Below are 492 nucleotides of genomic sequence, written 5' to 3' on the forward strand. Positions count from 1 at the left end.
CAGTAGGCTAGTAGTAAGTCTGATGTAAATGAGAGACTGTGACTGCAGCTGCAGCCATTTGGGTTGAGGCCTGAGGTGGCATAAGGTTACAAAGCATCACCACATTCCATCCAAGCAAAGGACAAAACACAAATTGCAAACACACCCACTGCAGGCAGGAAGCAGCTACTCTCTCCGTATACTCCCAAGGCCCCCATGCAGGAAACTAAAGAGTAAACCTCATGCAAACCCCAACTACATAGAAGAACAAACAAGAACGTTACCCTGCCCATCCTGCCACTAGGGTGCAGGAGAGTTTTTGGATGGTTGGCACCTTACCGTTGTTCAACCTGCCCTTTCAGACCCTCAGCCATGAGGTTATCCATAATGCCAACGTCACAGGTTAAAAATAAGACAACTACAGTATACTCTACTCTCATATACACACTTCAGTCAGTATTATAATTTAATAATAAGAATTATTTTAATGGGTAGCCTAAAATGGTGATGATA

At 43.7% G+C, this 492-nt stretch overlaps 1 protein-coding gene across 9 annotated transcripts in view; it reads right to left on the reverse strand.

Annotated features, from left to right (window-relative positions):
- LOC119591560 (protein kinase C and casein kinase substrate in neurons protein 1-like) overlaps window positions 1-492 on the reverse strand; it is a 62,778-nt gene that overhangs the window by 6,676 nt on the left and 55,610 nt on the right. The gene's annotated exons all lie outside the window — the stretch shown is intronic.

The sequence above is a fragment of the Penaeus monodon genome, chromosome 28 (genome assembly GCF_015228065.2).
Source record: "Penaeus monodon isolate SGIC_2016 chromosome 28, NSTDA_Pmon_1, whole genome shotgun sequence".
In the NCBI taxonomy this organism is placed as follows: domain Eukaryota; kingdom Metazoa; phylum Arthropoda; class Malacostraca; order Decapoda; family Penaeidae; genus Penaeus; species Penaeus monodon.